Source organism: Sebastes umbrosus, chromosome 21 (assembly GCF_015220745.1).
Source record: "Sebastes umbrosus isolate fSebUmb1 chromosome 21, fSebUmb1.pri, whole genome shotgun sequence".
NCBI lineage: Eukaryota > Metazoa > Chordata > Actinopteri > Perciformes > Sebastidae > Sebastes > Sebastes umbrosus.
In genome coordinates, this window is record NC_051289.1 from 9275718 (window position 1) to 9285566 (window position 9849).

The following is a 9849-nucleotide window of genomic DNA, read 5'->3' on the forward strand; positions in this document are numbered from 1 at the left end:
GACTCACAGAAATGCAATACGGGGAGCTAATTAAACATTAGTATGCTCGCCGCTGTGCCGTAAATTGCAAATTAGAGAGGCAAAGAAGGTCACTTAGGGACATGCATTGTCCAAAAGTTGTTTATTTCTTCAGTGTAAGTGGAAGTAGACATTTTCAATTTTGAGCTGCGATCTCCCTGGGCTCATTTTAAAGATTTCAGCAAGGGTCCGCTGGGGCGACAGACGTATTTGTCGATAACAGCTCGCCTGGTGGCCAGAGGGGTCAGAGAAAAGTGGCTCTCCATTCCAGCGCGGCCTCCAGAGTGTATATTACCTGTGAATGAATTTCACTTGACAGGGAAACCATGTTTTAAAGGCACAATCCATATAGTCTGCAGCAATTGTTAAAGTCTAACCTTTTCCTTTGCGTAATGTTTTAGTCGATACAAGTTTATGTTCAGTCGCATTTATTATTTACTCAGTGTGCCACACTGGCAAATAACATCCTCTTGACGCTATGCAGCAACTGTGCTGTCGTTGCAGAAGCAGGTGAATTGGTTTCTACTTAGTCCGTCATTATCATCCCTTTAAAGCAGGGGTCTCAAACTCGCCAATTGCGGCCCGCAAGACGATATTTTGTGGCCCCCACCTTGATATGAAAGTTTAATGTTAGTGCGGCCCGCAAATTTATTTATTTTTTATAAAGTTATTTTTTTTGGGGGCATTTTTTAATTTTTATTGACAGGACAGTGGATAGAGTCTTGGAAAGGGGGGAGAGAGAGAGTGGATGCGGAAAGGGCCACAGGCCGGATTCGAACCCGGGCCGCCGCGGTCAGGACCAAGTCTTGTTACATGGGCGCCCGCTCTACCGACTGAGCTAACCAGGCGCCCTCGGCCCGCGAGTTCTATGTGAATGGCAGTTTGCCGTTGGAAGGTCCCTTTGTTGCGCGAGCCCGAGCTGAACGAACCGACCAATCACAGCGGGGTATATGCCTCCCGGGGGCGGGCCAATCGGCCGGGCTTGATGCAAGCAGAGAAACATTTCACAACAACTATGGCGGCCCGTGTAACATCGCATAAGCTTGATTAAAGCTTGATTTATACTTCTGCGTTGAATCGACGCCGCAGCCTGACTCCACCTCTCCAGACATGGAACTACACGTCGCGGCGACGCAGACCGCAACAGCTGTGATTGGTCCAGTCTCTCAGCGACGCTGAGCGGCCAGGACCAAGTTCTACTTCTCTCTGCCTCCATCTGTTCAATGTTTGTTCACACAAATCCACTCAGATATATGTTCTCTTTTCGGCGTTGCAGTAATGTCAGTAAAAGTTCTGTGGTTCAACAGTTATTAGCTCCAACTCCGCTCAGTTTCTGTTTGGAGTACAAGAAGAAGAAGGAACTCATAGAGACGCCGCCGCCAACTAGCGGTTTGGTGGTGTAACTGCAGAGCAACACAAACACAGCAGGCACAACTTTATTGTGGAGTGACACCAAGTGGAATGAATATATATCATGTCTTTTTCAAAGCCTGCAGTGAAGAGAAAGGTTGGTGACGAGCACAGACAATTTCAGGAAAAGTGGGAGACGCAATAGAGGCCATGTTCAGAAGAACCGTTCATGTTCTTCAATGTTCCATTCATGTTCAGGACAGTTCATGTTCAGAAGAACCCATTCAAGTTAAAGAACTGTTAATAATGATGTTTGAGAAGATTGTTTTTTTTTTAACAAAGCTTTTTTTGTGGAATACCTGATGCGGCCCAGCCTCACCCAGACTCTGCCTCCAGCGGCCCCCAGGTAAATTGAGTTTGAGACCACTGCTTTAAAGGTAATTGTTCCTCGTAGATCTATTACGGTTGGCGGTTTACAGGGCACTTTTAAATCATGGAACAAGCAAAATGCTAATAGGCGCCGGCTATCCAATAATTGCAGGCAATTATTACAAAAGTTCTCTTTTCATCTAATTGCACATAATGAAATCATGAGATGGTGAAACAGGGATGATAATTTCTGCAAATATGCATATCAAAAACCCTACTTTCACTGTCAAGAGTGTCTGCTTGACGTCACCACACTTGAGAATAGGAAAATATCCCATCTCAACATGACCTGACTGTCCACTGTGAGCATCTCAAATGTAAGATTTTTTCCCCCAGCTCTTACATAGATCCTCACATGACATCTATAGAAGCTCATTTACATTTTCACGCTGGGCATAAATGAAACATTCCATAACCGAGAGCGTCCCCTTTTTCTTTATGTTTCATTGATAAGTCAGTTCAGTCACACCGTGCCACACTGCGGCGAGACTCTGAAAGGGGCACGACTTTCCATCAACGCCTGAGTGCTTGTATAGTGGAGCCGAGGAGAATCTCTTTTGGTCGGTAAAGCCCCGCAGGTGGAACTGAATCCAGCAAGTCAAATAGAGTCTGACGCTCACTTGAGGCATCTGAATGTACATGAGGAGAAACGTAGCAGCCTGAGCACAAAGGGGAGCCACATTATGTGTGTGCGTGGTCCGTCATTAATCATCCAGAACAAACAGGAGGAAAAATGAGCTCAGAAATGTCAGCGGTGCCACGTACCGGTGCACGTATTATCAAGGTCCTTGAGAAGAAAGTTTGAGGAAATGAATGCTACTGCTTTAATAGATGAAATAGTTATAAAATCATTAGGATCTTTAATCAACTTAGAGGTTATTAACAGATCCTCCTTTGAAAATTGAATATAAAGTCCTGCAGGATTCTCGCGCTCTGCTAATTAAAATTGGGGCTTTTTCCAGTCAGAGGTTTGACAATAATACTTTGCCTGAATATTTCTTCACACGTTTCAATTGTGTTGCCTCAAAGCAAGCCTGGTGCTGTTTTGAGAGTTGCATCAGTGCCAAGGAGGTCAGCTCCAGCAGGATGTAAACAGACAATCCTGTGCTGAAGTTTTCTGAACATTTTCAATGAACTAAGTGGCCTCAAATTCAGTATTTATATGTGTAAGAGACAATTATGCACATATTTGGTACAATTGTTTATGTTGGCATAACATCTTGCAAAAGTTCAAGTTTGTACCACAGTTATCAGATAGTTTAAATAGCCACCATGTAGGATTACGCTGTTTATGTAGGACCGTGTTACATAGGGCTGACCCGAAAGCTTTGACCGTTACCATGGTATTCGACCTCCAAATCACTATTCGAATGCTTTGTTTTAAAATTAAAAAAATAAATACATTTACATTTAAGTTTGTAATAATGATGTATAAATCCCCAAATAGCCCATGAAATAAGGAATATCCCACAACATTATTCATTATTCATCTTCAACATTAATTATTATTAGTTATTCTCAGACAGATGTCGCTGTTTGTTGTGTGTAGAGGTGTGTGTGTGTACAGTAGTGTGGCAGCAGCACGGTCCGTGCACTGAAACGGAGGAGATGGAGACAGACAGACAGGAGAACATGTCAGCCGCCGCGCTCCGTGCTGCTTCGAATACCTTTCGAATATTTTTCAGCGAAGCATCGAAGCCCAAAAAATGGTATTTGGGACAGCCCTAGTGTTATATATAGCGTATTATAGCATACAGTGATAGTGTAATAATGTTTAACGTAGACCTATATGGAACATCAAGTTGGTAGTGTAACAGGCGTGATGTAACTTTGATGGAAAATAGTGATTCATTTCATAGTTGACAACTAATTGATTAATCAATTAATTCACATTATATTTACTTTTTTAATTAGAGGATGTGCGTGCACTTGAAAATGTATTTTTGGTACAAATATATTTAATTTGAATACATTTAAACAATGTAGTAAAATCTCCGGTTCTTCAATATGCTCACCAACAGCACCTCTGCATGATAAACATGTGTAACTGATAACATTAACGATGGCTGTGTTCCATTTGAAGTGTGTGACAGTGAGCGAGCGTGCACGACACCAAGGCCCTGGAGCTGCATTACCTGAATGAAATGCCAGGTGTCAATTATTCATGTTATTTATTACACCTGTGCGTTTCCAGCAGTGACGTGTTGAGATGTGCTGATGTGAAAAAGATAGGTCACATCGACCTGAATGTAGCAATAAACACGTCATGATAGGGTGATTATTAACGCCCCTACGTACTTATAGTCTGCCCACACTGGTGTGTTCTCTCTTCTCAACTGTGTATCCAGGTATAACTCCCACACTGTTATCAATGTGAGTTCATAGAGTTTGGTTGCATCACGTGACTTCCAGCATAGCAGAGGTCTAATCAGTTACAATAATTCTGCATTCATGCGATGGCACCAGAAGTGGAAGAAAGGGTTAGAAAAACCTTCCCGTTATTCTGACTTAGGAGTGTTAACACAGATACACACTGCTGGTGTTACGTTTTTAGAGCGAATATAAACTGTGCATAATTCCTTTTAAATTAGCTGAACCCTTTTGTATTAGTCTTGAAACTTGATTTCATTTCACTGCCATGGTGGCTTTGCTTCCATTCTGCCCGTGTTTGTTGGCAGCATCTTAATCTTGTAAACCATTTTTATTTGAGTGTCCTGAAAATTGCCAACAATGGAATGAAAAAAAAGTAGTGTCTGCTTTCTGATAACAATCCATCAATTTTATAGATGGGAAAATTACAGCCACGGGACACTACACCTGTCAGTAATAACAGAAAATGATGATAATTCATACATGTCTGAAATCTTGCTGCTCACTATAAAATAATCCATTGAACAACAAGGGAATGATTTTGGACTCAGCACAGATGTTTGAATTTATTCTCGCTGATAAGACCTCAATGGACCTTTTTCACAGCAGATATTTTGACATTTCAGGAAGAGCACAGGGTTTAATAATTTAACGAATTGAACACTCAAAAGCTTAATATCAAAGTTTACCACAACACCTGTTGCTGTTTGACTATCAACTGGCATAGAGATAAACAGATTCTGTATTTACATGAAGAATCTGAAGGCAACGGGACAAGATTTTGGCATCGGAAGCGTTCTTAAGCGTTCGTTTGTAGTTCGAGTAGTATTGACCAATCACATTTGAGTAGGCTTTGGTTGAGTGCAGGTACGCCACTGGCTATCGCCCGACCATGATTTTGCTAGCGATAAGCTTAAAATGATTTTGTAAACTGGCTATTTGTGAAACAATCTGGTCGTACACGTTGTGTCTCAACTCAAACTCCAGTCTCGCATCTCACGTTGCTAATCGGACTGTGAACAATGTTATCCGCTGGCTACAACGGAAACACCAGAAATATAACCCCTTGTCCCCAGAGGCTTATCGTCAGACCGATAGCCGATGGGTTCTGAGACCGCAGAGGTACAGAAATGGTAAAGGTGTATGCTAGCACACCGAGAGTAAAGGGGGGGCCTCATAGTTCTGAGAGGAGGTGTAACCAGGCTTAAGTGAAAACACCTGTGTGGGTGGACGAAGAGCCTTTGGATTAAGTAGCTTATTTAATTTGTGTTCGCTCGTTTTGTGTTGTTAAATATATCACACAACCAGATTCAATACATCCATCCATTATGTGTAACCGCTTATCCTATTCAGGGTCGTGGCAGGGCCTGGAGCCGATCCCAGCTGGCATTGGGCGAAGGCAGATTTAATACATTAATAAATATTTTGGTTTTATATTCAGATTTTTTAGAAGGACTATCTTTACATTTAGTATAAATAAAATATGTATATTCATGTTTTTTTTCTTGAGGCTAAGCTAAGAAAAGGAATAGTACAGAGTAGAAGTACAGGAGCGAGGTGTTTAGATAAAGAAAGCAATCGAGAGATATGTCAATACTTCCTCATACACAAGCAATGGGCATTATAGATTCGACATCTGTATCTGAAACTCCCAAACGGCCAAACCAGGTTAAGATGTCAGAGTTCATGCGAAAGGACACTTTCCATCTTGCCATTCGCACTTGCATAATTGTGTTTTTGAGATGTAAGACATCACACTCTTCGGATGAAACACCTCAACACATCACTTCAGCAAATAATACCAGTTTTCCTTCCCATATGTCGCCCTCTGCGTCTCACGCCCTTAACCTCGAAAAACAAGCTACTCACAAACTAGACCTGAGAAATGAGTCCTGACGTGTTAGGGTCCCTTCTGGATAGGAGGTGTAGTCCTGTTTCCCTGTGAGAGCCAGCCAACCCCGAAACACACACCGCCCAGACACTGGCAGGTGCAGAAACGTTCTACTTTTGATCTCTCCGCAGAGTGCCTCGCTATGATTATCTCAAGCTCGCTGCCTTTGATTCATTTGCTGCTGCTGCTGCACTGTGCAATCCATCTATTTTAGTCCATCTATTGCATGGTTTTTCTTGTGTTTCACATGATTGTGGTGGAGAGCAGTCAGGCGCAGCATGCCAGTATTAAAGCGGAGTACACCTACACATTTTCATGCAAAGAAATACATTGCGGGAAGTAAAAATAACCATTCATCTTCGCACTTGTTGTGCCTGAGTGGGTAAATATAAGGGTAGTGAACCAAAAACATCCAGTTGTAGACAACCTCTTCACAACTGAACATATGGTTGTCTCCATTCAAAACATTTAAATTAGAGGAGGTGGCACTGTAAGCCAATCAGGATCTGGTATTATGCATATGTGGACTTTAGGGCTGTCAATTGATTAATCACAAATTAATTGCAAATTTTTTATCTGATAAAAATGTAGTATTTAATACTCTTATCAACATGGGAGTGGACAAATATGCTTGCTTTATACAAATGTATGTATATATTTATTACTGGAAATCAATTAACAACACAAAACAACGACAAATATTGACCAGAAAGCATAAAAAGTATCCTCAAGTCATAACATGGCAAACTCAAGCCCGACATTCAACAACAGCTGTCAGTGTGTCAGTGTGCTGACTTGACTAATACTTGCCCCAAACTGCATGTGATTATCATAAAGTGGGCATGTCTGTAAAGGGGAGACTCGTGGGTACCCATAGAACCCATTTTCATTCACATATCTTGAGGTCTGAGGTCAAGGGACTCTTGAAAATGGTCATGCCAGTTTGTCCTCGCCAAAATTTTGCATAAGTTTGGAGGATTTTGTAGGTGATGCGGGACTTGACCGGGAGCCAATGGAGGTGGATGAGGGTGGGGTTGATGTGCTGCCAGAGCTTGGTACGGGTGAGAACCCTGGCAGCTGAGTTTTGCACATACTGGAGCCTGTCCAGGGCTTTGCTAGGAACCCCGGACAGAACTCCATTGCAGTAGTCCAAACGGGAGGTGACGAAAGCGTGGATGAGGGTTTCTGCCACAGAGTCAGAGAGTGATTGCCGGAGACGTGAAATGTTTTTTAGGTGGAAGAAGGCGGATTTGGTGATGAACCTGATGTGAGACTGGAATGAAAGAGTTGGGTCCAGAATGACACCCAGGTTGCAGACTTCCGAGGAAGGGGAGAAAGAGCAGCCGTCAACGTCCAGGTGTAGATCTCCAACCTTCCGGAGCAGGGCTTTGGGTGCCACAACCATGAGCTCGGTTTTGTTGCTGTTGAGTTTTAGGAAGTTAGATGACATCCAGATGATGAGCTTTAAAACTGAGCCCGCTACAACCTAAAAATCGCAATTTGCATTATTGCGTTAAAGAAATTAGTGTGACATTATCGCGTTAACTTTGACAGCCCTAGTGAACTTAAAATTCATTCAGTAATTATAGTCAAATGATATTTGTTTGCAAAATATCATGAGGAATTTACAGATTTTCCTGAACCACAGATTATGCCAGTCAGTGAAGACCGCAAAAAAACAATATGGCAAAAAAACAATATGGCAATTGTTATGTTTTTATTGATTGTGGGGACCGAGAGGCAGAAACAGCGGTGGAAATGTTCTGAATTTTCTCACATAAAAAGAGAAGATTGTGTTTCTTTTGGCACCTGAATCTGTTGTGAAGCAAATAAACATTTGGATTATGACTTCGGTCGATTTTTTTTGAGATGTGAAGAAGAACCAAACAGAGCCAAAACCGCAGAGGAGGCACTGAGCTGGTCTTTGCTTTTTGTGGATTTTGTATTTGTGCTGGTGGCAGTGGTGAGGGGTGTTTGTGTGTGTGATGTTTTGCCCCTGAGTCAGAAAGCACAAAAGTCGTACTGCAATACAGATGGGATTTCTATCCTCAGTGCCTCCAGAATTTACACACACACACACACCTACAAGAACAACACAATAACTATTTAAAACACATCCTGTCGAGTTACTTTGTCAGCAAAGTTGAAGCTTTATTATAATATTCTCCTCTGTGATAATTTATTCTGTAGCAAACCTTTTTTTTTATTTACTGTGCTTTCAATTGTACAGCCAACAAGCTTTTGTGAAGATGTAATAAGCAGGAATAAAAATCCAAAATATAACCAGCGCTTCATCATAGATCATAGATGTGAGTCTGCCGTATCATTATTACTTCCAGCTTCGGGTAAAGATCAATAATTGCCCTGCAGTTAATCACATCAAACGGCCTCATTAGAGCTGGCACAGATATTGGCTTTGCTCTGGAGTGAATCTCTTTGCATCTTCAGTCTCTCTGTAGTCTGAATTTTTAAGTGCCCAGGAAATGTCTTGGTAAATGTTTGTTTATATTCTGAAACAATTTTTGTCTGTACTTTGTTTTTTTTGTGTGTATAGGTTTCAGAAAAAAATTAGATTTTTTGGTCATATCTGTGATGTGAGTTGTAAAACTGACAGTGAAAGTGTGTATTTTTAACATCCAATAGCAGAGTCAGTTGTAGGAAGTTGTCTTTTCATCTTCAAATATTTGATCTTTTCTTTTGTTGCTCTGCTCAACATGCTGATTTGCAGTGAGGCAAAAACTTCTTCGACAGGCCAAATGAAAGACTCTTTTTTTGCTGTGAACAGAAGCAGAAAACACTCACTATGAATCCCTTCTGTATTCATCTTTGTGTCAAAGAAATCCTGCCACGTTCAGGGTCTGTGCTTTCTATATTTTATTGTTAACAAATTCCAATATGAAATGGCCAGACAATGCCAGATGTTAACCAGAGTACCGTGATAGTATTTCAGATTGTGTCATCAAATATTTAGCAGTTTATTTCTTTATATATATAAAATGAATGAGCAGAAAGTAAAATTCAATTTCTTCACAGAGAGAGAGTTTGTTTGGCCTTTACTCCTCTACGAAAGATTCATCTTTTAAAATATGACTCTTGAAAATCACTTATTGCTGCACGTTACTGATTTCTGAATCATCAGCTGAATGTACTCGCTCTAATGTGTTCCTGTGTGCAAAACAAGTTTCTACCTTCACTCCTCCACTCTTATTTAAATAAACCACTTTATCATCATACATGATCATTTAAAGGAGCTAAATTCCAAATTCAGAGCATATCCAGCTCTGTGATCTCACAGAAATACGTGAAATGACCACGCATGACCTCTTTACAGTGCATTACGTGGTGATTGCACATAATGTATTGAAATTACATGTCGGCACCAAATTATTTCTATTCTATTGTCATATTTATGTCTCTACCGAAATGGCCTGTGTTGAACAATAGAAATATTATAAATGTGCATACTATTATAACTATTTATTTGTTTATTCAACTTTTTTGCCTGGCTGCTTCCCAGAGGAGCATAAAGTGAGCGATGGACATAAATAGAATTTGGAAAAATCCAGCACACAGATTTTGGGAGCAATCTCAAACTTTTTCATGTCAAGGACCTCCAAAATCGATGTACAATAGACCACAGACCATGGATGTATGAGAGTTTGAGCCCTTTGTGTTAGTAAATAGCCTTCAACTACGTTAAATTCTGTTTATGTCAAGCTATTAGCACTACTAGTTGTTTGGGAACAGAGACTTTAATATATCCACCACGGTACAGGCTTACAGCATACAGC